This window comes from Lissotriton helveticus, chromosome 6 (genome assembly GCF_964261635.1).
Source record: "Lissotriton helveticus chromosome 6, aLisHel1.1, whole genome shotgun sequence".
Taxonomy (NCBI): Eukaryota; Metazoa; Chordata; class Amphibia; order Caudata; family Salamandridae; genus Lissotriton; species Lissotriton helveticus.
In genome coordinates this window covers 1,391,651,025-1,391,678,254 of record NC_136067.1, presented here as the reverse complement: position 1 = coordinate 1,391,678,254, position 27,230 = coordinate 1,391,651,025, and positions in this window count along the sequence as shown.

Here is a 27,230-nt window from a genome sequence, read left to right as displayed (position 1 = left end):
ATGTACCAAATTAAAGGATTCAGAGAGTTCTTGGGCTGTTTCCTCGTCAGCACAGATATTAGCTACTGTGCAATACTACAAAAATAGGGACAAGGATGAGAAGGATAGAGCAGACAAAAAGACTAAAGATTTGAAGACAAAGGTTCTTTTACAGCAAGCGTACCCACCTCGTAATAATCAGCGTGATTATCAGCAACCTCAGCAGTTTCAGCGAAACTCGCAAAGGTTTGAGCCTTCTCAACAGCGTTTTCCTGTAGGCCCTAATCAATGTGCATATTGCAAAGAAGAGGGTCATTTTAAACATAGTTGCCCTGTCATGTTACAGCGTATGAATGGTGTTTCTGGCACAAGAGGTTGGGGTGTCCCGCAAGCTTCTAGAGGTAGGGGACGTGGAGGTTTCCCCCAGAACGCGCGTTCCATCCCTCAACAAAATTCAATGAATTGTTTTGATCAGCAGAATAATGCGTCTGGTAGGACGACTCAATACTATGCTGACGACTACTATGTCGAAGGTGAAAATGTGGACGGTAATGATTGCTAGGACAGCCATGGACAAAGAGAGGGAGTTGTTTCAGTTCCAGTAGATCAGAGTGGACCTTATGTCGAAGTGATTTCATCAGGTGTGTCAGAGCCTTTTCTGTTGGATACTGGTGCTGCGAAGAGTTCTATTATGCACTCTAGACTCCCTGGCGCACCTTTGTCTGGCTTAACGAATGTTTCAGTAGGTTTTTCTGGCGCTCCAGTTAGAAACCCGATTTCTAATCCTTTGTCTCTTTCTGTTGGACTCGTGAATTCGAAGCACCCCTTATTCTGACGACAGGTTGTGGTGAGAACTTGTTGGGATTGGATCTGTTGAAAAGATTGTATGCGACGTTGTATTGTTCTCCTTCGGGAGTACAACTTACATTGGGTAAGAAAGAGGTCTCCCCGATGTATTTGTCGAAGGATCAACTTCCAACAGAATTGTCTTCTCTCCCTGATACTATTTGGGCTACTGGTCCTAATGATGTGGGTCTTTTGGAGATACCGCCATATGTTGTGATGCTGAAAGCAAACGTTAAAATGCCACGCATTCCCCAATATAGAATCTCTAGTGATGGTGAAAGAGCACTGTTAGCGATTATCCATGATTTCATTGAGAAAGATGTAATTGAGGAAACAAGAGGTAATGTGTGCAATAGACCTGTCTTGCCTGTCTTGAAACGCACTGACTCTTCTCAGCCACCTGTTTACAGGTTTGTGATAGATCTCCGCGAGGTGAATAAGATAGTAGTGCCACAATTTCCTGTTGTTCCAGATATCACTGCCTTATTGACTATGATTCCAGCTTCGGCCACTTGGTTTTCGGTGATTGATTTGAAGAATGCTTTCTTCAGCATCCCGAGTAGAGTAGAGATATCTTTGGTTTCTCTTTAGGAGGTCGAAGCTTCCGGTTTAAGAGAGCTCCTCAAGGCTATTGAGAAAGTCCTTCTATCTATAGTCAGGCTTTGAAAACACAGCTTGATACGATCATTTTACCTGATGGTGCTGCTCTTCTTCAGTACGTCGACGATTTATTAGTGGCTGCCGATACTGAGGAGATTTGTAAAGAAGCTACTTTGTTGTTGTTGCGTCATTTGTCTGACTTCCATCACAAGGTGTCTCTTTCAAAGTTACAGTATTGTCGACAAGAAGTGACCTACTTAGGTAATCTCTTATCGAAGGAGGGAAGAAGATTAACCCCAGAACGAATACAAGCGATTGCGAAAATTAGTGTGCCAATTACACAGAGAGACGTGCGTGCTTTCTTGGGTATCACGTCATATTGCAGACAATGGATACCGAATTTCTCTCTGCTGGCCAAACCTCTGGTGGCATTGACCTGTAAAGAAACACCGAATCCCCTGCCGAGGTCTGATGATTGTCAGAAGAGTTTTTCCGAATTGCGTGATGCATTGTGTTCGGCTCCTGTGTTGGGTACTCTGGACTACAGTAAGCCTTTTACGTTGTACGTCCACGAGAGAGAGGGATGTGCGTTGTCGGTGTTGACACAATCTTTTGGGGACAAGCAACGTCCATGCGCGTATTTCTCGTCGACTTTAGATCCGGTAGCTAGGGCGTTGCCGAGTAGTTTGAGAGCCACAGCGGCAGCAGCTGTTTTTCCATTCAACAGTCTGCTGGTTTGGTGATGAATAATACGCTGATTGTAAAGGTTCCACATGCAGTGGACACTTTGTTAAACAGGACTAAGACACAGCACTTAACTAGTGCTCGATTGTCAGGTTACGAGTTGACACTTTTAGCGAGTCATGTGCACATAAAGAGATGCAATACGTTGAATCCAGCTACGTTGTTGCCGATTTCAGTTGAGACAGACGTTTCTGAACAGCATGATTGTTTTCTCAGGACAGAAGAGGAAACGAAAGGGAGAGTAGATCTTAGGGACACTCCTCTTGTGAAGTGTGATGGTACCTTATGGGTGGATGGTTCGTGCTTCAAGCTTCCAAATGGTGGTACGACTGCGGCATATGCGGTTACGACTTTGCATACGATTGTTGAAGCTGCACGTATCCCACATAATTCAGCTCAAGCAGCAGAGTTGATTGCACTTACGAGAGCGTGTGTGTTATCGAAAGGGAAGAGAGTGACCATATATACCGACAGCCAGTATGCGTTTGGTGTGGCTCATAGCTTTGGACGCTTGTGGAAGGAACGTGGGTTCCTCACGTCTCATGGAACGAAGATTCAGAATGGTCAGTTGGTGAACGAGCTTCTTGAGTCACTTACCTTACCGTTGCAAGTTGCGATTGTGAAATGCAGTGCACACAAGAAGGTTACCGATGACGTTGGTCGCGGTAATGCGTTTGCCGATGAAGTTGCGAAAGATGTGGCGAGGGATGTGATGAGTCGAATGTATGTCTCAGGCCCTGCAAGATGGATTGGTGAGGTTGGAATGTGTGAGGATACGATAGAAAGTGTGAAGTCTATCCAAGCTGAAGCTACAGAGAGAGAATTGAGCGTATGGAGAGAGAGTACGGGTAAATTGGATGCAAATGGTTGCTGGGTTGAGTTGTCAGAGCATCAGCGATGGTTGTTACCCGATGCATACGTACTTGCAGTGGTTACGATGGCGCATGGAATGGCTCATATCAGTGTGAAAGGGATTTGTAAGTTGTTGGCTCCGGTATGGCAAAATTCTGGAATTCCTAAGTGTGCAGAGAATGTGGTCAAGAATTGTATGGTTTGCCTGATGTACAATCCTGGTAAGTGTACCCCAACTCCAGCTGGTCATTTTGCGCCTCCGACGTATCCGTTTGAGGTTTTGCAATTAGACTTTATTCACATGGAGAGATGCAACAACTTGAAATACGTACTCGTGGTTGTTTGTGCCTTTTCGAGATGGGTAGAAGCATATTCCCTAAAAGATAATACTGCCTTGTCCACAGCTAAAGCCCTTGTTAAAGAGTTTTTCCCTTGGTATGGTTTGCCGAGAATGGTCTGGAGTGACAATGGGAGTGAATTTGTGGGTCAAGTGATGAAGAGAGTGTGCGATGGGTTAGGAATCCGGCAGAAGTTCCACGCTGCAAATCACCCACAATCAGCTGGACTAGTAGAGTGCTATAATGGCACTCTTAAGTTAAAACTTGCCAAGATACAGGCGAGCTCTGGTCTTAAATGGCCTGACGCATTGCCATTAGCACTTTTATCAACCAGGATGACTGTACATTCTCGAGTGGGACTTAGTCCCTATGAAATAATTTTTGGTCGCCCGGCAAACATATGGGGAGTGCCGAGGCCGACGAAATTCAGCAAGATTGAACACCCTGTATTGCTTGACTATCTATATGATTTGACGGCTAAATTGCGTGTCTTACACCAACAGGTTCATGATACATTGCCTCAGGCCTCTGAAGATCCAGGGCATGTCATTGATCCCGGCTCATGGGTGCTGATCAAGAATTTTCAGCGAACAAAGAACAATCAGCCTCGCTGGATTGGTCCCTACTTGGTGCTGTTATCTACGCGATCTGCAGTGCGAGTGCAAGGAAAGAAAAACTGGATCCACGGCGTACATTGTAAGAGGGTCCCTTTGCCTCTGCCGTACGACCGGTGGGTCCAGGAGGGCATTCCTGATTCGGAACTGACACTGTGCCTCGTTTTCTGCCTTTTAGCGATGCACGTTTAATTGGGACGAGTACTGAGCGAGAAAGCGACGATCTTCTGCAAGAAGCTGTGCCACCGTCAGTTCGATTGGACACTACTGAGCCTGAACTGTTATTCCGCGACCAGACATTGCCTGATAAAGGCCGTTATATTTTGCGACCAAGAGTCATGGGACAAATAAACTAAAATTTTCCTTTTTGCTATTTTTGAAATTCAGCTCTCCCATCTGAGAAACTGTTTTGACCGATTTTTGTTTTTCGAACCGCCATCCGGATTCAGCTGTAGGGTCGCGGTGTAAAGACTTGGGAGTGCAAGCCGAAGACACAAAGTCGACGGTCCTGGTTGGTCCTAGGGCGTTCCCTGGACTGACAGGCGCATTCCTTAGCACGGAACACCCAACCGCCGCGAACGACACGGTTAGAGGATGGAGTTTTTCAAGATGGAGAGACCTGTTGAGGACATGAGTTTTAAAAGCAAAATGGGTCGAATTATGAGCAGAAAATGTTTTTTAATATTGTGTCTTTTTATGTTACTTAGCTTAATGATGTTTTTAATGGGATATATTATATTCTCTTTTCAATTGACGTTTGCACCCACTACACAACCCATACCTTCTTCTACTGTTTCCTCGCATTCTTTTCATCCTCTGCCTGAAAATGAATCCATTAGAAGATTGGAATTCGTTAATAACTCCTTTGTTCAGCTTCTGCACCAACACCAACTAGTAGTGAACACGACTAACTGTTGGGTGTGTGGTCTTATGCCTCATACTACTGATAAAGGTATTCCTTACCTGGTCCTGCCATTCAGCCACAATGGTTCTGTGTGGGCATACCGAACGATGTTCATCTATGCTCGTGAAGTCTACCCCCTACGTTCTGTGAAGGACAATCTAAAGAACAGTGCTCTAGTTAAGGGTATAGTCGATATGATTAGAGGAGTTAGTTCCTATGAGACAATCCCGAGAGATGAGACACTAGCGTATATTGGATGGAACGTGACTGGATATGGAGTTAGTCTGAGTAAGAACCAGCGAGCGAAAAGATCCTCTCCGATTTGGATCGTACCCCATCAGGGTCATCTTTGTCTGCAAGGTAATGGCAAGAATCCGAGAGCTCAGTTAGGGAAGAGTATCTGCACGGAGACGTATGTCTTTGCGTCCCAGACTTCCCCACCGTTTCTATCAGCTATGGGTACCTATTTTGTCTGTCACGACAGAGCATACACATGGTTGCCCCCTGATTTCTCGGGCACATGTTTTGTATCGTTCCTGTTGCCTCCTACCTATACAGCTGCGGCAGATTACCACAAGACGAGAATTGTTAGAGGTGTCTTCAGTAAGGAAGATACTGCAGGACAAGAATTTGGAGATTTCTTGAAGGTTTTTCTGCCGTTTTGGGGACCGATGGCTAACAGCAGGAACATACGGCAGCTGACGAGAGTGGTTGAGTCCACCGTAGTTGAAACTGCCGGTGCCCTTAGTAACTTGACTGCTGAGCTCCAGTCGGATCGTCTTATGACACTCCAGAACAGGGTTGCGCTAGATCTCATACTTGCAGATAGAGGAGGGGTATGTAAAGTGATCCAATCGAGCTGCTGTGTTTTCATTCCAGACAATGCTCCGACAGTATACCAGACCATTTCCAAGTTACATAAGATCTCCGACTCTATACACGTGGATAAAGGAGATTGGTCGTTGATGGGATGGTTCTGGGAACTGTTATCCACTTGGGGATGGAAGATTCTGATGGTCATTGGGATGGCTTTAGCGATTCTGTTTCTGTTCTGTCTTTGTGTGCAGTGCGCTCCTGCTATATGTGGCATCTGTGCTACTACGTGTGCAAGGAGCCCTGTCCCAAGAGAGGTACTAAGCAACAGGATTATGCTTCAGCAACATCTTGATGATCTGATGAATATAGACCTGGACTCAGATTGACGTGAGTGTAGGTTAATTGCCTATGTAAGGGCAAAAGGAGGGTCTGAGGTTCCGTAAATCCTGAACCCGTTTCTGAAAGGTCATGGTTCCGTTACGAATTTGGTATTAGCGAACCGTAACCAGTTAGTACGGCAAGCATGAGTGTTTTCGTCACGTTACACCGATGGATTCACTACGTATTTAGGGATTCGTTCTGAACCCTTGGGTTCCATTTTGTGTACGGCAGCCATTTTGTGGTTGCCCTCACATAGGCTGATGACTTCGGCCAAACGAGTCTTTAGCACACGTACACTTTAGCTGACTTCTGAATGACCCGAGCGAATGACCCTCTTGCCTGAAGCCAAAATTGTTAGGCCAGTTCCTTTCCCAGTAGCTGATCGAGATTGAGGATCAAGGCACAGGAGATCATAAACCTTTTATTGCACATAACTATGTCTTATCTTACTCACACCTGTCTCTGCTCCTTTCTTTATGACCTGTTTACGATGGAAATGTGCCCGGTTTTACGATGGGTACGATCGACCTGTCTGATGAAGAATGTTGCGTTTGACCAATGATCGATCATGGGCTGGGCAACTGAAAGGTGGGTTTTACCGTCATGCGATACCTCTGATCTGGAGGCATGTGATTGGACAGTTTGTAAATGTAAAGTATTTGTCTGGAATGTGATTTTTGGCATAAAAAGGATGGCTTGCTTTGTAAAATTGAGCAGTCTCCTACGAATATACAGCCATTGTACTTCGTGGACCTCTGTTTCTGGTTGCAGCCAATAAATTCGATCTTTGACGTCACCAGGAAGATTCCGTGTCTCTGTATGCCAAGACAGGTGAACTCGGAGACTTTAGGCGTGTCCCCTGACGCCGCTGGGTCTTAAATAAACCCGGTTCTTCACTCTGCTGGGAGTCTGCCTTGCCTTGGCTTGTCGCAGGCTTGTCTGCTACTTTTGGCGCAGTACCACCCAGTGTCCTCTAGATGGCAGTGTAGGAGTAGGCTTTAACCCAGCAGCAGCTTCCTTTGCTCCTTGACTCTCTTCCGTGTTGTTTCTCTTACTGTCCCAGTTTGCAGGACCTGCTTCTCATGGACTGTGCTGGGGACTGGAGCCACTGCTGACCACAGGTGTCCGGAGCAGGACACCATCTCCTCCCAGGTAAGTCACATCTCTTTTATTTTTCCAAACTTTGGGCAGTAGGCAGCTTACATCGCTGCATTTGCTGTTTTTTTTTTCTTCAGTTTTATCGGCGCTGGCTGCTTGCAGGCCTTTCATTCTTCTGCTGGGGACCCAGGAGGTGGGGGCGCCTTTCTTTCCCCTTGCGGTGGTGAAATGTAGCATTTTCTTCGCCCTCCCTGCCCGCAGCAGCTTCACACAGTCCTCGCGCAGGCAGGGGGGTGGCCGGGGACACGTGCAATCTTGCGGTGTCGGCACCCGCCGGCTCATTCATCTCCCAGCAGCGTTGGTTGTCACTTCCTCCGCTCCCTGCCCGCGGCAGCTTCTCCTGCTTCTTGTGCGGGCAGGGGGGGCTAGGGCATAACTTCACAGTGTCGGCGCTTTCTCGCGGTTGGGCTCCGCTTGTACGTGAGTGTCCAGCAGCTCCCCACACGCTGCGGGCGCTCCCTTTGAAGTTTACTCACCCCGCCGCCACAGCATCACATCACATACACTGCGCTGCGGGGTCAGGGGATGCTGCTAGCAGGTCGCGGGTGGGCTCCGATGGCCTTGCTTCATCATGGTGTTTATTGTGGGCCGCCATCGCGCTCGGCAGGGCGCCATGACCATGCGCGTGGGCTCCGCTTTAAATGTACAACCATAAGGGGGGTCGCTCCATGCTTGCGCGGCCCCCCAGGCATTTCTCCACGCCTGGGCTCACCTCCGGCCTACTGGCCTGTTCAACCATGCGGGTGGGCTCCGCGTTGGTCTCTCCACTGTGGGGGTCAGTGGCGGCTGACGCGGGTCGGGTCGGTCTGCTCTTCACCCCATGCATGGGGGCAGTGCAGGCTTGGTGGCGGCGGATGCGGGTGGACTCCGGTCGGTCCGGTGTGTCTCTGTGTGCCTTCCTCAGCACGGCAGCACTCGGTAAGGCTGGAAAGGTGCAGGGTGGGCTCCCGTTCACCTTCTCATGGACGTGCAGGCACGGGGCTAGGCACTCGCTCCGCAGGCTTCTCGGCGGCCGGCGCCAATCGTTGCAGGGGGTTTGCCTTTAGGCAGGCATCATTCTCTTCCCCTTCTTCTTTAGTTGGTGCACGCGGGGCACAGCCACCTCGTCGCCAATGTAAAGTTGGGCCCTAGGCCCACATGAGGTACTGCTAATGAGACAAGGACACCAGAATATTGGGCTAGTGAATGGGCCAAGAGCATGTGCGCTCCGCCCCCTTTATTGACTGGGTCACCTGACTCGTGATACCAGTGGTGGGTGGGTGTACAGTGTAGGGTTACAAAGTAGAACAACTAGAACGTGTCCAGCAGGACACTACAGCCGTGGCCACAAGAACTCGGGGAGGCGGAACTGTGAATTGTGAGTGAATGCGGGAGAGTGCAGGGAAAGAGAATGGTGCTCAGAGAGCGTGAATTAAATGTTTTTGGGGAAGCTGAACTGTCAACTGAGGTTGAATGTGGGAGAGTACTAGGTACGTGAATGGTGTTGAGAGAAAGTAATTCAAATGAGGGGTGAGATGGTGATTAATTTTCATTGAAATTAATAGATTAGTGGGAGGGACACGAAAAAACTGGGACAGCATGGAAGGTTAAGACAAAAGAGGGGCTAAGGAATTGTACAACCCGTGAAGGCACTCAGAATGTGATAGTATGTGGGAATTTGTATAACATGGTGTTCATTTGACATGATATAGCGTTCTAATGTGTATAAATATGATGTTTACAGTCTCATGGTAATTTATTGTTGTTTTTCAGTTACCCCTGACAAAGGGCTTTTTTTTGGCCCAAAATGCATCGGGTCTTTTAATAAACACTGCTACGACAAACCTCTCGCATCTGTCATGTTCTTGAAAGAAGCCTGGAGGGGCACAACTTGGGCATGAGAAGCTTGGTAAATTGCGAAGCATCCTGCGTGGTGAACGTCTAAAATCTGTTGAAAGTTATGAAAGCAAAGTCGGAAGCAATGAATACATGGTTTAAACTGAGTCAAAACAAAGGAATCATTTTCAAAAAATGTGGCAAAGTTGCCTTAGCAGTGCGATTGGCTTAGGGCGTACCGTCGCCCCACTCGGCTACAGGATACAAATGATGACATGGTCATCATGAGGCGGGACTAACAAGCCTAAAACCTATCGAAAGGCTGCATTTAGGAAATAAGCCAATAAAAAATATGGGCGGAGAGTGGACAGAGCTTCCAGGTAGCATCCGCGCTATAGTGTATACTGCATGCCTCGCAAAGCGAGCAGTGCAAGCGCTGCAATGCTAGCTGAGGCCTAAAAAGTTGTGTGAATGCTTCTAATTAAAAGGTAGTGGATACCTACTCCGGTTAACAGCAGGTTGGCTCAGCTGTACAGTCGGAAGAAGTAGGCTCAGCAGAGCTCTTACAGTCGGAGAGAACAACGGGTTAGGGTACGAGCGCCTCAATCAAACGGAAACCTAACGTGTTTAAGGTGGTAATTTTGATCCAGGTCGGGTAGCTTTTTTGGGTAACCCCATTAATACTTAATACTCTAGGTGCAAGTGCCTTACTTGTGAGGGTTTGTTTTCCTTTGGAACCATTGGGTCCTACCATGTCAGAGAGGGAAAAACTTTCCTACACGAAAGACTACATTAATAGACTAATACAGGGACAGTCTGGGTCCACCTTTCAAACATCTAATACTCCGAATATAGACTTTTTTTTCAGCGAGAAAACCAACAAGTTGGAATGCCTAGAGACAAAATGTATTCGTACACGTCTCCATGGTCATCTTCTGACCAAATACATCCAAGCTAACATCATTCCTGTGGGCTTGCACATTCGCAATGAGCCAGCTATTTTCGTGGATCTTCCTACATTTAAAGAAGGCTTCAGTTTTGTAGCTAATAATTGCTCACGCCATTGGATGGTGCTAGGCATTGAGACAGCCATCGACCAGGTAGACAAATTGATTAAGCAGATCAGTGACCTGAAGCAGGAAATTAATGGTGATTCTGCACTCACCAACGCCAAAGAAGCAATAGAGAGATTGGAAAAAACTATCAAGGTATTTGACATAAACACACAAGCAAAAAAAATGATAAATTGGCCAAGGATATATGTTTCTACGATAAGAAAGCTACATACCCGTACCTTCAGGAGCACTACTACTTTAAACAAGACACCCAAGGTCGATTATACAACAGAGGCAGAGGAGGGAACAGAGGCAACAGACGGTTCACTATCTTCTCTGAATCATCCGGCTTCTACAGTGCTGGTAGTGATAGTGAACAAGCAGGTACTAGCGGAGGGTAGCAATAACAAGACAACTCGATTCAACCACCTCAGGGACCCCAAGCATCATCATCTCCTTTTTTAGAAGATACCCAATGGAGATCACCCACAGGGAGAGGGTACAACTGGAACAGACGTCACGACGAGGACAGAATCTACAGAATTGGGATGGAGGACGCCAACAGGGGCAGAACCCAAAGCAGGTGAGATTCCAACAAGAGACTCACGGGGAGATCAGAACCTACAGATGGTGAAGGATAGAAAAAGCCCTATTATCAACTTATATACATATGTACTGTCAGAGAATGAAACCAGTGTTTTAAGTAAGGGACTCTCTTTTGTGCCTACATCCTACCCCAACCGTTTCAACATAAAGTCGGAACTGCATTGTTTCTTGCGGAAAGTTATGTTGCGACATTACTTCAAACATTCCCTACCGATATCCTCCACATTACATACTGGATTGAGAACACCATCCACTTTTATCTCCTACACACAGGATGCCACATAAAATTCTGAGTTTTGAAAGTGTGGTTCTCCGAGATGTTTTGAAAGTGTGCTCCACCAAGTTCTATATCAAGCACAACGTTACGAAGGGGGAACGTGAGGCCCTTAACACCCTGAAGAACAACAAGATGATAGTAATTAAGCCAACGGATAAGGGTGGCTCTATTGTAGTCCAAAATACTCCAGACTACAAAGCGGAGACCTACTCACAACTACGTGATGGCATAATCTATGCCACGCTCAGCACAGATCCCACAAAGGAAGTCAGGAAACTAATCAGGCTGATTACGGAAAAAGGAAAAGAAGTTAACTTTCTCTCAGACCAAGAATTTGACTATCTGAATACGAAACAGCTGCGCCTACCTACCATCTATACCCTACCCAAGGTGCACAAGAATCTGCAGCTCCCACCGGGGAGGTCCATCATCTCGGATTGTGGATCTCTTCTGGAACCGGTATGTATATACATCAACTTCTTCCTGAAACCACTAGCTGAAACAACTAAATCATACCTTTCAGACACCATGCAAGTGATCAATCTGATTGACACCATGAAATTCGACGCAGAGACTCAACTATTGGTAAGTGATATATTGATATAGTATCCCTATACACAAGTATACCATAAAGACCTGCCCTGGAAGTGATGACGAAAGCACATGAGAAGAGGCCTCAACCTGTGAGTATTCCAACGGAGTTCAAAGTGGAGCAGCTGGAGGGGGCCATGATGAAGAATCTTTTCGTCTTTCCGAACAAATTCTTCCTCCAAACCAAAGGAGTGGCAATGGGGATGGCCTTAGCGCAGGACCTGGCCATCCTCTTCATGGATGACTTTGAAGACAACTTCATCTTCACTAACACCAATCCTTACATGAGGAACATCACACACTGGCGACGTTACATAGACAACGTACAGCTGAGCTGGTCAGAAAATTAAATGGAGTTACAAAGATTTTTTGATTGGTTGAATGCCCGATCTCAGGACATCAAATTTACCATCCATTGGGATAGGAACACCATTGACTTCCTTGATATCACCATAAAGACATCAGGTGACCATCTTTACCCTGTACAGAAAACCGGCAGAATGCAACACCCTGCTGAGATATTCCAGCCACCATACAAGAGGCCTTTGTCACAACCTGCCCTTCTGGCAATTTCTTCGGACTGTAAATACAACTACACCTTTAGATGTATGAGCAACTGTGCTGCCTTATGTGATCAAATCTTTGAATTATAATTGCATTAATTGCCAACCACTTTGACAATAAATTGCATTTTTTCACTTCATGTAAACTCGGCTTTGTGCATGCGGATATTTCTTTTCTTTTGAAACTGTTGCTATTGTGACCATTTACTTATTGTACTGTAATTTTGACCCAGGTCAGGGAGCTTTTTTGGGTAACCCCATTAGTACTTAATACTTTTAGAAAGTTGGCATTTTATTGTCATAACCATTTGGTGCTTACAGCCCGATCCTGGGCCACATGGCTCAGTTTAGCCGGCAGTTGGTCTTTTTGTATTGCTCACAGACTGTGAAACAAAGGGAAGATAGGTAATGGCTGGATGGGCTACACTGAGTTAAGGAGGGGGAAGGAACTGTCACCTTCCACACTTGCACATCATAAATGCGCTGCCTGAGCACTCTCACAAACGGTTTGACACTGGTATTTTGTGAACCCAGATAAGCTGTGGCCAGGATAGGGAGGAAGGGGATGCCTGACAATTCTGGGGTTGGAAACCTCTAGAAGCTTCCTCCACTTCAAAGTGGCATAAAGTATAAGTGTCGGACCTCAGACGCCAACTCTTCAGTACAAGTCTGGACCAGTGGATTCTGCCAAGAAGAAGGACTGCTGTACTGCTGACAAGACTTCCGCTGTTCTGGGCTGATGCTCTGATGGCCTGCTGCCCTGCTGTGCTGACCTGCTGTCCTGCTGCCCTCCTTGCCTGAGTGAGAAGGACAGGACCTACATCTCTAAAACCAGGACACTGGAGTGACTCCAAGTACTAGTTAGCTGGCTTCCGGATAAGGAGCCTCAGGTAAGTAATAGGCTTCCAGCAACCTTGAACCCAGCATCTGGACTCTGGCATCTGTGAGTCCTATCCTCCCAAGTGGTGCCATCCAATTCCTGGACCCTTGGAGCTGAGCCTGAAGGTGCTCTGCCAGCCTATTTGTGGATCTAGCAGAACCAATGCATCTGCTCCGAGGCACATCTGCAGCAGAACCGATGCATTGCCTTTGCTGCTCGATGCATTGCCATCAGAAATGATGCATCACCTCTGCTTTGCCGACTTTTGCTGCACTAGGACTTTGCATCGCCCATCGGACCCAACGCACCTCCTCGCAAGGACATTGCATTGCTCTATGCAGTCCATTGGAACTGCCTTTGCACAATGCCTCTCCATGCAAGGACATCACCTCACACTTTGCAGCTACCCGGAACCGTCATTGAACAACGCATCTTCTCACCCGGACCTCGCATCACCTCTGCTGCATGACTCAGTGGTGTAACACAGACCCCTGCAGCCCCCGCAGCACAGTACCCTGGCCTTAAGGCTCCTTTTTTAGGCCGGAGGGGGGCCCTACATGTACCTTGCAGGGGGGCCTCCTTAAGTTTTGTTACGCCACTGGCACAACTCTGCATCTCTTCGCAACCAGGATTAAGGTACTGTGTTCAGCGGACCAAAGTTGGTCCCTCTAGCCGGCCCATGCTCCATCACGGTTGGCCTGAGCTTGTGAATTTGTCCCCGTCCGGCGTGATCAGATAACCACAGTTGGCACTTTGTGCTTTTTGGAGCTCTTTTCACTGAAATCTTAAACTTGCATATCTCCAGTTCTACTGATTGGACTTTTGCTGCTTTGGCCTTGATTTATTTACTAACATGTTTTCTATTTTTTAAAGTTGGTGTAGCATTGTTCTTGTGTTATATTTTCTCTTATTAGTGTTTGAAGCGCTGCATAAATACATGCACATTGTATGAGGTTTTGGGTGTATTATATGGTATAGTTGTTTGACCTTTCCATGCAATCCACTCGCCCAAACTGTCTTGGGTCCAGTCCGGCTAATTTACAAGACCTTTAGCTCAACTCTGGGTAGCTGTGGCTTCAAGCAGCAAAGCTTAAACAAAGGAATTAGTTGAAAGTATTTAGAAACACCAAGCAACAAAAACAGAAAGTCACACAACTCGAAAGAAATCTAACATCAATTTATAAAGATAGATTCTATTTTAATTAATTTTAGAGACCACACACTTTTTAAGAATTTGTAAACCTCAGTTCAGTCGGAAACAAGAATTGCTTTCCGTAAAACTTGGAAACTTTTGAAAATTTTTAAAGAGCTGTGTTCGGCTTCTTCGGCCCAACTGGGGAGACCAAATCAGGCAAAGAGAAGATCAAGGGGCCTCTACGGAGTATTTGGACAGTTACCTGACCACTAAAGCGTTCTCTAGTCAAGTTTTGTACTATACAGCATGACCGCCATAGACTTCAATGGAGTGGTCCTGAGCCTGAGGATACAGGAGATGGAAGATAGTCAAGGATGCTCTGGGTGATTTGTGGTCGACGGAGGTGTCCGTTTGGTTCCTCCTCGGTCCATGGGTCCGGTGAAGTAACTTTGGCCACAGGGGTAGGGGTACCTCAAAGTCTATTTTGAGCTAGAAGAAGGCCAGCTGCTGCAGGGGAAATGAGGCTCAGGAGCATATTTTCTTTCAGCCAGGAGGCACAGGCACAGCCCTCTCTTCACTAGCCCAAGGTGCAGCAGGTGTAGTGCAACAGACAGTGCAGTCTCTCTTTGCCAGGTCCAGTGGTCAGCAGGTCAGTCCTTCTTTGGTCCTTTCTCCAGTTCCGCAGACTTCTGTGGTTCAGGGTGTCTGGGGTGCCATATTTATGACCAGAAAGTGCCCTGGGGGGACAATGTGGTTAGTAGCCAATGGGCTACCAACTTCCCTCCCGCCTTATGAGGACTTCCCGCTCTGTGTGGCATCTAGCAATCCAAGAGTGCATTATTTTGCTGACTCTCAAGACATCGAACCCTTCCTTGGATGGTAGGAGCGTGGTACCCACCTTAGGGGTGTGACTACCTGTGGGCTACACACCCACGGGAAAACAAGTTTTGGCACTGGTCTCCCATCTGTGTTCCCGCCACTGGCCTATCTACTTGAACACTGGAGCAACCCATCAGGAGTGTGATCGCCATTTGCCCAGCAAAGGTGCCTTCACTTTTGAAGCTCGCCTTTTGGGCCAACACTCAGAGTGGCTTCCTGAGAGAGGAAGGTAACACCTCCTTCTGTAGCAGGCTAACATTGTTTTCCAAGCCTGGGAGTCATTCACAAGACTCTCCAGGAGGGTGAAAGCTGTCTGGTAGCCAGGAACAATGTGAGGCCACTGGAAAAAACGGGCACAGAGTGGCAACATTCAAAAAATTGCTTTTCCTTAAAAGTTATAATAAATCCGACTTGGGATATTACTGTCGAATAGCCAGGTCTTGAGAAGCCTCCTGAAGGTTATTAGGTCCTGGGTCTGCCGTAGGACGACGGGGAGGGTGTTCCAGGTGTTGGCGGCGAGATGGGAAAACGATCTGCCACCGGTGGTTGCTCTTCAGATGCGTGAGATGGTGGCTAGGGCGAGGTCGGCGGAGCGGAGCTGTCGGCTCGAGGTGTAGAAGGTGAGTTGTCTGTTGAGGTATGCCGGTCCGGCGTTGTGGAGCGCTTTGTGTGCGTGGGTGAGGAGCTTGAAGGTGATCCTCTTGTTAATGGGGAGCCAGTGCAGGTCTCTCAGGTGTGGTGTGATGTGGCTGTGGCGCGGGATGTCGAGGATCAGGCGAGCAGAGGCGTTCTGTATGCGTTGTAGCCGTTTCAGGAGTTTGGCCGAAACTCCTGCGTGGAGGGCGTTTCTGTAGTCCATCCTGCTGCGGACGAGGGCCTGGGTGACTGCTCTTCTTGTTTCCGTGGGGATACACCTGTAGACCTTGCGGAGCATGCGGAGGATGTTGAAACAGGAGGAAGAGACGGTGTTGACTTGCTTGGTCATGGAGAGTGTTGAGTCGAGGATAAACCCCAGGTTGCGTGCGTGGTCAGCCCAGGCTGAGGGGGTCGAGCCGATGATAAGGACATCTGTCTTGTCCGAGTTCAGCTTCAGATGGCTGTTATTCATCCATTCGGCTATGGCTTTCATTCCTTCCTGGAGGTTGGTTTTGGCAGTGAGGGGGTCCTTGGTGAGGGAGAGTATCAACTGGGTGTTGTCAGCGTAGGAGACGATGTTGAGGTCGGGCGATGGTGGCAAGTGGTGCCATGTAGACGTTGAACAGTGTTGGGCTGAGAGATGATCCTTGGCGTATGCCACAGATTATTTCGGAGGCTTCGGAACGGGAAGGGGGGAGGCGGACACTCTGGGTTCTGCCGGAGAGGAAGGAGGTGGTCCATTCTAGATCCTTGTCTCGGATCCCTGCGTTGTGGAGGCGTGCACGTCGGGTGCGGTGGCAGACAGTTTCGAAGGCGGCCGAGAGGTCAAGGAGGATGAGGGCTGTGGTTTCGCCGCTGTCCACCAGGGCCCTGATGTCATCGGTGGTGGCGATTAGGGCCGTTTCGGTACTGTGGTTGCTGCGGAACCCGGACTGGGATGGGTCCTGGATGTTAGTCTCCTCGAGGTAGCGGGTCAGCTGTCTGTTGACAGTCTTCTCGATGACCTTCGCCGGGAACGGGAGCGGGGAGATGGGCCGGAAGTTCTTGTGGTCCCTCGCATCCGCCCTTGGGTTTCTTCAGTAAGGCATTGATCTCGGTGTACTTCCAGCTCTCCGGGAAGGTCAAGGTCTCGAATGAGATGTTGATGGCCTTGTGGAGATGGGGTGCGATGGTAGCACTAGCTTTGTTGAAGATGTGGTCTGGGCATGGATCTGACGGAGAGACGGAGTGGATGGTGTTCATGATTTTGATGGTGTTGTCACTATTTATGTTGGTCCAGGTGAGCAGGGGATCGATGTGGCTGGTGGCCGTGGGGTTTGAGGTGTTGGTGGTTGTTGGGGAGGTCAGGTTGTTGAAGCTGTCGTGGATGTCTGCGATCTTGCGATGGAAGAAGGTGGCGAGGGAGTCGCACAGATATTGTGATGGTGGGATGTCGTTGGTGTTGGAGCTGGGGTTGGAGAGTTCCTTCACGATGTTGAAGAGCTCTTTGCTGTTGTGTGCTTTGTTGTCGAGTCGGTCCTTGAAGGAGGCACTGTTGTTGAGTGCGGTGGTGCGTGGTGAATTTCCGGAAGGTGAAGTGGATGCAGCGATGGTCGGTCCAGTGGAGTTCCATAGTGTGGCTGAAAAGGATGTGGGGGCTTGCGGAGAAGATGGGATCAAGCGTGTGGCCGGCAGAGTGGGTGGGCATTGTGATGAGCTGTCTGAGTCCGAGGTTGTCGAGGTTGTCAATCAGGGTGGTGGAGTTGGTGTTGTTGTTGTTCTCGAGGTGGAAGTTCAGGTCTCTGAGGAGGATGTAGTCCGTGGAGGCAAGGGCGTGCGTGATGACAAAGTCAGCGATGGAGTCGCTGAACTGAGGCTGGGGGGTGTGTAGACAAGAGTTACCCTGAGGGTGGTGTTGGGATCGGTGTGGATCTGGTAGTGCGGGTGTTTGGCGGTGCTGAGCGTGTCATCGGTGCTGTTCGAGACCCTGAGGGTGTTCTTGTGGATGATGGCAATTCCACCTCCTACTCCGTTGGGGAGGTGCCTGCGGGTGATCTTGTAGCCGTCGGGGATGGCTATGGCAATGTCGGGCACCAAGGAGGCGTTCATCCAGGTCTCTGTCAGGAAAGCGACGTGCGGGGAGGATGTGTCGAGCAGGTTTCAGAGTTCGACGGCGTGTTTGCAAGCGGAGCGGGTGTTCAGTAGTATGCATCTGAGGTGGTTGCGTCCTGTCACAGTGGGCGGTTTGGCGGCTCAGAGGCTGTTGAAGCTGCAGCTCCAGCAGGAGAATGGTCCTTTGGTGTGCTTCGGGGCCACCAGGAAGCAGGTGTGCGCTCCTCCGGTGTTGAGTGGGTGAAGGGTGTTGGCATCGTAGCAGCGTCGTGGCGATCACGGGGACCAGGGGGTCTGGCACTGGGCGCTGTCCAGCCGCATACGGGCGAAGACGGGCTTGCCTTAAGCACGCCATTGGCACGCCTAGCTGCGGCAGCCACACAGTGCACGCCGTATAAGGGGAGGTGAGAAGAAGGAGCATCTCGGAGGCGGGCGGCGAATGGGCGAGCACATTGTTTGATCCTCATATTTCTGCTCAGCATTTTTCCTGCTAACAGCATTTTATTGCACTTTTGCTATCGGATTGCCACTGATGTGGTATACACTGAGCCCATTTTAACTGTTTTTTGGTGGGCCAATCTCATTCGCCAATCTGGTTGACATTCTAGCTGTTAAGTGGTTGGGTAAGACCATGCCTATTTAACGTCGTCTGCTTGTCAGTCCGCACTGCTAGAGCGCCATTGGCAAGTCAGTCTGCACCCAGCCACACACATCGCCTGCCATGTAAGCATGGGCGTAAAATCCGCTCCGCTCGCGGATTTTTCGGATTTTCGGCAAATTCGCAATCCGCGAACTCTCGCGAATTTGTCGAAAATCCGTGAATCCGCTCGCGGCGGATTTTTTGCTTGGTTGCGGCGCGCGGCGTGGTGCACGGCGTTCACTTTCCGTCATTTTAGCGTTTGCCGAGTTGTTTTTCTTTGCGAGTGACGCGCCATTTTAGATCTTGCTGCGTGTTCCCGCGGGAGTTTGTCGCCCGCGAATACGTACTCGCGGCTTGCCACCTTGCACAGCACACCTCGCGAGAGTTCGCAATTGCGAACACGTAGTTGCGGCGGAAAGGAACAATCTCGCACTTGCGAAATAGAGATTTTGCAATTTCGCACAAGAAAATCACCAGCAAACAGGATAAACCTTCAGAAAATTATGATTTTTATCAGAATCACTCCTCAGGTTGACATTTGCATGGCCTTTTTTTTTGCAAGGAGTCCATTTTGGGGGGGGGGGGGAGGAAGGAAGTGCCCCACAGTCTCCAACTTCCTGTTCCTGTCCAGCAGGCTCCTCCCAGTGCTTTGTCCATCTCCTGGTCACTTTCATTTGGATCTGGAGCTGGAAGGATTACTTTTTGTGGGTGCTGCTGGATATTTGGATTTGAGGCCTTTTTGACTGTCTTTGGATCACTTTTGGATTAGAAATCAACTTTCACAAGTAAGTTTGTTTGGGGCATTACAGTTGCTGCAAGTACAATTTTTGAACTTTTTCAGAAAATTAAATAAATTATATTGTGGGTAGCCACAGTATCCAGTAGGACCAGGGTTGGTTATGGGTGCATGATACAACTGTTTTGTTGAATTTAAACACCATTGAGGCCATGGATGGGCTGGGATTGTGCAGATTTTATTGTTTTTTGTCGGTTTTTTGGGCCTGCTGGTGTGGCCCTTTGCCCAGGGGTGGTGAGTGAGTGTTGCATGGGCCTAGTCTTTCTGTGGGGTGTCTTCTTGAATTTAAACATAATTGAGGCCATGGATGGGCTGGGATTGTGCAGATTTTATTGTTTTTTGTCGTTTTTGGGGGGCTGCTGGTGTGGCCTTTTGCTTGCCCAGGGGTGGTGGTGGTGCATGGACTGAGTGTGCCTGTGGTGTGGTCTCACTCTCTTTGATGTAAACATCATGGATGGCATTGGATTGTGGTGATTTCTGGCTGTTTTTCTGTTTTTTGCGGGTGTACTGTTGATGTGGACTGGCCATGTGGGTGGTGGTGGTGGCCATCTTGAGTGCTGGCTGGTACAGGCAACATGTGCTTGGGGTGTAAGGGGGCCATTTTGAGGAGAGGCAGTGTCTGAGGCCTGCACTTGTTTTGCCTACTTTTCATCCCTTATGCCCAGGGGTAGTGAGTGTTGCATGGGCCTAGTGTTTCTGAGGGGTGTCTTCTTAAATTTAAACACCATTGAGGCCATGGATGGGCTGGGATTGTGCAGATTTTATTGTTTTTTGTCGTTTTTTTGGGCCTGCTGGTGTGGCCCTTTGCCCAGGGGTGGTGAGTGTTGCATGGGCCTAGTCTTTCTGTGGGGTGTCTTCTTGAATTTAAACATAATTGAGGCCATGGATGGGCTGGGATTGTGCTTATTTTATTGTTTTTTGTCGTTTTTGGGGGGCTGCTGGTGTGGCCTTTTGCTTGCCCAGGGGTGGTGGTGGTGCATGGACTGAGTGTGCCTGTGGTGTGGTCTCACTCTCTTTGATGTAAACATCATGGATGGCATTGGATTGTGGTGATTTCTGGCTGTTTTTCTGTTTTTTGGGGGTGTACTGTTGATGTGGACTGGCCATGTGGGTGGTGGTGGTGGCCATCTTGAGTGCTGGCTGGTACAGGCAACATGTGCTTGGGGTGTAAGGGGGCCATTTTGAGGAGAGGCAGTGTCTGAGGCCTGCACTTATTTTGCCTACTTTTCATCCCTTATGCCCAGGGGTAGTGAGTGTTGCATGGGCCTAGTGTTTCTGAGGGGTGTCTTCTTGAATTTAAACACCATTGAGGCCATGGATGGGCTGGGATTGTGCAGATTTTATTGTTTTTTGTCGTTTTTTTGGGCCTGCTGGTGTGGCCCTTTGCCCAGGGGTGGTGAGTGTTGCATGGGCCTAGTCTTTCTGTGGGGTGTCTTCTTGAATTTAAACATAATTGAGGCCATGGATGGGTTGGGATTGTGCTTATTTTATTGTTTTTTGTCGTTTTTGGGGGGCTGCTGGTGTGGCCTTTTGCTTGCCCAGGGGTGGTGGTGGTGCATGGACTGAGTGTGCCTGTGGTGTGGTCTCACTCTCTTTGATGTAAACATCATGGATGGCATTGGATTGTGGTGATTTCTGGCTGTTTTTCTGTTTTTTGGGGGTGTACTGTTGATGTGGACTGGCCATGTGGGTGGTGGTGGTGGTGGCCATCTTGAGTGCTGGCTGGTACAGGCAACATGTGCTTGGGGTGTAAGGGGGCCATTTTGAGGAGAGGCAGTGTCTGAGGCCTGCACTTATTTTGCCTACTTTTCATCCCTTATGCCCAGGGGTAGTGAGTGTTGCATGGGCCTAGTGTTTCTGAGGGGTGTCTTCTTGAATTTAAACACCATTGAGGCCATGGATGGGCTGGGATTGTGCAGATTTTATTGTTTTTTGTCGTTTATTTGGGCCTGCTGGTGTGGCCCTTTGCCCAGGGGTGGTGAGTGTTGCATGGGCCTAGTCTTTCTGTGGGGTGTCTTCTTGAATTTAAACACCATTGAGGCCATGGATGGGCTGGGATTGTGCAGATTTTATTGTTTTTTGTCGTTTTTTTGGGCCTGCTGGTGTGGCCCTTTGCCCAGGGGTGGTGAGTGTTGCATGGGCCTAGTCTTTCTGTGGGGTGTCTTCTTGAATTTAAACATAATTGAGGCCATGGATGGGCTGGGATTGTGCTTATTTTATTGTTTTTTGTCGTTTTTGGGGGGCTGCTGGTGTGGCCTTTTGCTTGCCCAGGGGTGGTGGTGGTGCATGGACTGAGTGTGCCTGTGGTGTGGTCTCACTCTCTTTGATGTAAACATCATGGATGGCATTGGATTGTGGTGATTTCTGGCTGTTTTTCTGTTTTTTGGGGGTGTACTGTTGATGTGGAATGGCCATGTGGGTGGTGGTGGTGGCCATCTTGAGTGCTGGCTGGTACAGGCAACATGTGCTTGGGGTGTAAGGGGGCCATTTTGAGGAGAGGCAGTGTCTGAGGCCTGCACTTATTTTGCCTACTTTTCATCCCTTATGCCCAGGGGTAGTGAGTGTTGCATACTTGCATGTCCCTAGTCTTTCTGTGGGGTGTCTTCAATGTAAACATCATGGATGGCATGGGATTGTGCTCATTTTTCTGTGTTTTGTCGATTTTTTGGGGTGTATAACTGAACTGATGTTCCTCTGTCTTCCATTGCTTTTAGGTGCACAAGAAGACTCAATAGAACCACCAGTGCCAGGAAGAAGTCCTGCAGCGGTGTGTGCAGCATAACGTCACGCGACGTCACGTCTGGACACAGAACCCTCTGCAACTCGTGCAACTGCTGCCTGCTGACCTGCTCTGAAGAAGATGGCCCCAAAAAAAGTAACCCGTAGCTCCTCTAGCAAGAAAGGTGCCAGTAAGGAGCAGAAGAAGCAAGTTACCAAGGACACTGGTGTGCCGCCCGCCCCTTTTTTTGGGAGTAAAAAAAAAAGTATGCCTGCAGCAGCTGCAGCGGGATCTGCTGGGGACCAAGCTGGCAGCAGCACCCCCGCTCCATTGGGCTCAGTGCCACCACCACCACCACGCCAACTTAAGTCCAAGCCCTTGAGTGCTGCAGAGGCAGCCAGTATACTTCTTCAATCACAATCGACCAGTGATGTTGGCTCATCGCAAGAAAGCAGCAGCAATGTCCCTCAATCAACACAGGTTGTTGTAGCTCATCTGACGAGTGTTGAACAATCACAGCCGCAACAACAATCACATGTGCAAGTACAAGCCCAAGTACATGTGGAAGGAGAGGCAGCGCAAGGAGATGCGCAAGCAGAGGTGCATGGAGGGTCACAACAAGTGCCCACAATAGTTGTTCCTCCCGAAGTAGGGGCACATCAGGAAATCGACAATCAAGGCGAGGTATCATTTGAGGAAGCCACTCCTCCTGATGATCCTTCATTGTCTTCCACACCCCTAGCAAGGAAGAGATCAAGGGTGGTGTCTACATCCTCTTCAAGCACACCTCCTTCTGATGATACGGATCAAACTTGGGAACAAACAAAGGTAGTTAAGCGTAAAAGGAAGCTCGTCCAAAGTCTCAGAGTTATGGAGTGTGATGAGTCTCAACAAGAAGTGGCGGATACTGCTGCTGATGAAGACTCTGCCAACGACGACCCAGTCATCATAAAGGTCACTGCAGCCCCAGCGGGCATGCAGCAAACAGACATTTTGACCCTAGCCCGAAGAGCTGCTGAGCGTGATGATGATGTTGTCGATGAGGAGGCAGTGGAAACACCACAATCATTGGAGTTAAGTAGTACACCAACTCGTCCCGCTTCCATATTTCTTTCTGGCAAGAAGAGACCTCCGTCAACCTCGACCTTAATTAGTGGCGGTGAAAGTGCAAAACGTACAAAAGTTGGGCAATCCACATCCTCCACTTCATCTGGCATTAGCTTCATGACCACCACCACCAGTATCGCCGCCTCCTCCATGTCCCACAGACACTTCAAGTCCCCAGTTTGGGACTTCTTTACTGTTTGTCCAAAAAATCAAAAGTTTGCCATTTGTACCCTTTGTAAGCTTGCAGTTAGTCGTGGTAAGTCAGGTACCAACTATGGTACCGGCGGCCAGAGAGGTCATCTTGAGAGAAAGCACACTGTCAGATGGTTTGCGCACCTAGATGCGATCAAGAAAGGCCAAATTCAAGGAAACGTTGATGTTTCATCTGATGATGACGAGCAGGAAGAAGACGTGTCAAACACTTCCCTTACACCCAGTACCCCTGTCAGCAGCACACCCAATGTGAGGCACACTAAGAGTGTTGGAGCGAGTGAGACACCAACGCACAAAAGTTCACCAGCGAGCAAAATTGGGTCAACGAAGTCATTATCAGCCCGTAAATGCTTGGTCCAGGGCAACATTAGAACAATGCTTACTTCAGACGTGCCATATGAACGCAACCACCCACTGACGCGTCTGTATAACACTAAGCTGGCTAAAATGCTAGCTGTGGACCTTCTACCTTTTTCTTTTGTAGAAGCGGTAGGTTTTCTTGAATTAGTGGCAACGCTCTGCCCTAAATGGAAGGTTCCGAGCCGGTTCTATTTTGCCAGAGTTGCGGTTCCAGCACTACATGAAGATGTGCTGCAGGCGATTGGGGCAGCTTTGCAGAAGAGTGCTGTTCACACAATACATCTGACAACAGACATGTGGACCAGTGGCCCAGGCGATGATTACATGTGCATCACTGCACACTGGGTCTCTTTTTCAGGTGTTAAAGCAAAGCTAAACGCAGGTGTTGACCCGGACCAAGTTTTCAAAGCTGCTCGGAAACATGCAACACTAGCCATGTTTGGCTTGGAGAAAAGTCACACAGCAGAAAACCTTTTGGAAGAGTTTAACAAAAAGGTCTTGACAATGCTATCCCCCCTAAAACGCAAGATTGGTTATGTTTCCACGGATAATGGCGCCAATGTAGTTAAGGCCATGTTCATTGGTGACCATGTTAGAGTGCCGTGTTTGGCGCACTGTATCAACCTGGTAGTTCAAAAATTCTTGAGTGATAAAGAGAGTCCAGCGTTCGAGGTAATGGCCACCTGCCGCAAAATGTGCAACCATTTCAGCCATTCTTTTAAGGCCCGGAAGCATCTGCGGAGACTGCTACTTCAACGTAGAATGCTAGTGAAAGCACTCATCCAGGAGGTGGCAACACGTTGGAACTCAACGTTCTACATGCTTGAGCGTCTGTATGAGCAGTATACGGTACTCGATCACTATTTCTTGACAGAGGCTACATCTCAGAAGGAGGACCTGCGGATGAGTAAGGCGCAATGGGACATAGTTAAAAGCCTGACAGACATGCTTCGTCCTTTTGAGTTCTTCACGCGTGCAGTCAGCCAGGAGGACTGTAATTTGGGAAAAGCTATCCCATTGTTGTGCATACTGGAGCACCAACTGATGGCGGTTTCTTCTGAGTTTGAAAAAGATGAAAAAAAAAAAAACATTTCATTTTGTCTGAGAAATTATTACATCGCCTACGTGGTGATGAACGTCTTCAAAACATCAACTCAGATCAGCATTACATTTGTGCTACTATTCTGGATCCACGCTACAAAAAGGCGCTGGCAGACAACGCATTCTTTCCTTTCACTGATGCAGATGTTCAAAAGTACAAACATTGGTTAGCCTGGTCAGCCAAGAGGTTTGAAAAAGAACGGCAGGTTATTGAAGGAGAAGCCAGTACATCAGCATCAGCATCAGCAGGCCATCCGCAGTCACAAGAATCCACTTCTGCACCTGTGGCTGGGGCACAAGTGACCTCTCAGCCGTTAAAGACACCGGCAACTGGATCATCTGCACCACACACAATGACAACACTAATAGTGGCTGGGGAGGAGGATTGGCTAAGTTTGATGGGGTATGGTTCTCGAAAAAATGTCACAGGCACAGCAAAAATTAAGCAAAGTGGAGGAACAGTTGATGACCTTGAGTCGATGGTGCAGGACTATCTGAATGACTCAACAGAGGTCTTCCTTAATGATGAGCCATTGCAGTATTGGCATGGCAAAAAACAATTGTGGCCACAGCTCTTCAACCTGGCTATAAACTATTTGTCTTGCCCACTCGCAAGTGTGTCTTCTGAACGTGTTTTCAGTGCTGCTGGTGGCATTGTAACTCCCAAACGGAGCCGCCTCTCGCCCAAAAATGTGGAGCGGCTGACAATGATCAAGATGAATCAGCACCTCATACCACCAGATTACAAAGTACGAGAAAGCACGCCGCATGAAGACGAGGAGGACAGCAACGTAGATGAGGGGATTTTTTCTCTGTTCGGTGCCACTGACCTCATCCAGCCTGAATTCGCAGAGTATGATGACGAAATCTTGTTCTTATTCCCTGACACCGAGCCCTGAAAATGAGACAATCAATCAAGAACTTTCTTTTTCGTCCTTATTCACTTTTATTCCTGTGTGCTTTGTGTCTCTCTTTCTTTGTTTTGCACAGTTAATTTAATTCAAACTTTAATCACCTAATCCCAAAAACAAGACCATCATCAGAACTGTCTTCACTTGTTTGCTTATTGATTTGAAGGTGCCGCAGTCTACATTCCTCAGGTTCACAAGTTCTGAAGAACATGCTCCTCTATCCTCCTCCTCCAGACTGCGATTTCCCTCCAAGCAGAGTGCTGGATTACGCCCAATGAAGAAAGACTCAGCACTTGTGGGGGTGTTGTACTTCTTTGCGGGTGAGTTGACGGATTTGGGCCCATTGCTGTGAAGCTCTAATAATGGACAAAAGTGTTTTGGACCAAATATGAGGTGGAAATTTCTTGCCGTTTTTGCTGACTTGCTTGCCTTTGAGGTGCTCTTTGGCGGGGTTCCGGGGGTTTGTGTGTAATTTTTGGTGTCTGTCGAAGCACTGCTGCGACAGTCTAATCTTGATTGCATTTGCTTTTCAGGAAATCCGTGGTGGAAAACAGGAGTTATGATGATTGATGATGATGACCTAGCTGAACAGCGCCACATTTGGAACGAAGGCCGAGAGATATTGTAAGTATGAGATTTAGCTTTTTCGCTGTTTGGGGGTGTTGTCGGGTGGTTTTTTGCGGGTGGGTTGGCGGGTCTTGCCTGGGGCATTCCTGGGAAGGTCTAATACCGGATAGAAGTGTTTTGGACAAAATCCATAAGGAACAGCCTTTTTTTTGCCATTTCTTCAGACATCTTGCTCAATGTAGCGTTTTGGGGGGCTTCCTGCTGTTCGTGGGTGGGTTGCGGCCGGGGTCTCTGTCGAAGCACTGCTGCAACAGTCTAATCTTGATTGCATTTGCTTTTCAGGAAATCCGTGGTGGAAAACAGGAGTTATGATGATTGATGATGATGACCTAGCTGAACAGCGCCGCATTTGGAACGAAGGCCGAGGGATATTGTAAGTATGAGATTTAGCTTTTTCGCTGTTTGGGGGTGTTGTCGGGTGGTTTTTTGCGGGTGGGTTGGCGGGTCTTGCCTGGGGCATTCCTGGGAAGGTCTAATACCGGATAGAAGTGTTTTGGACAAAATCCATAAGGAACAGCCTTTTTTTTGCCATTTCTTCAGACATCTTGCTCAATGTAGCGTTTTGGGGGGCTTCCTGCTGTTCGTGGGTGGGTTGCGGCCGGGGTCTCTGTCGAAGCACTGCTGCGACAGTCTAATCTTGATTGCATTTGCTTTTCAGGAAATCCGTGGTGGAAAACAGGAGTTATGATGATTGATGATGATGACGACCTAGCTGCACAGCGCCGCGTTTGGACCGAAGGCCGAGAGACATTGTAAGTATGAGATTTAGCTTTTTCGCTGTTTGGGGGTGTTGTGTCGGGTGTTTTTTTGCGGGTGGGTTGGCGGGTCTTGCCTGGGGCATTCCTGGGAAGGTCTAATACCGGCTAGAAGTTTGTTGGACAAAATCCATAAGGAAACACCAGTTTTGGCACTTTTTGTAACTTAGGGTTCGTTAGGGTTAGCCCTAGCAGCAGGATTGCATGTGTTTCGGGGGGTTCTATTGCAACGCGGTTCTGT